This window comes from Primulina huaijiensis, chromosome 15, assembly GCF_012295235.1.
Source record: "Primulina huaijiensis isolate GDHJ02 chromosome 15, ASM1229523v2, whole genome shotgun sequence".
Taxonomy (NCBI): domain Eukaryota; kingdom Viridiplantae; phylum Streptophyta; class Magnoliopsida; order Lamiales; family Gesneriaceae; genus Primulina; species Primulina huaijiensis.
In genome coordinates, this window is record NC_133320.1 from 22,388,912 (window position 1) to 22,389,337 (window position 426).

The window sequence follows — 426 nt, forward strand, 5'->3', positions numbered from 1 at the left end:
ATAATATTTAATCTTTATTTCTACGTATAACCAACTAATCCCCATATGGATCAGAATATTCATATACAAGGATACCCACATTGGATGTTAAAGGAGTGTTATAACGCCCACTCACATGAGAGAGGGTGTGTATGAACGTCCCTGTGTCAGTTTTTTTTTTTAAAAAAAATTCGATATTTAGCGACGGTTTGTGATAAACCGTCGCTGAATGCGGGCCCCACACAAATTTCAAATTTGTATGTTTTAAAAAAATTCGTAAAATAAAATAAATTAAAAACTAACGGTTGTTTTTGTTTTTAAAATTAAAAAATTGTGTTAACGGTTAGTTTAATAAAAAAATAATATATTCATCTATAAATATTCACACACTACACAAATTATTTCAAACATAAAAACATATTATTCTTCACTCCAAAAATCTTTTCT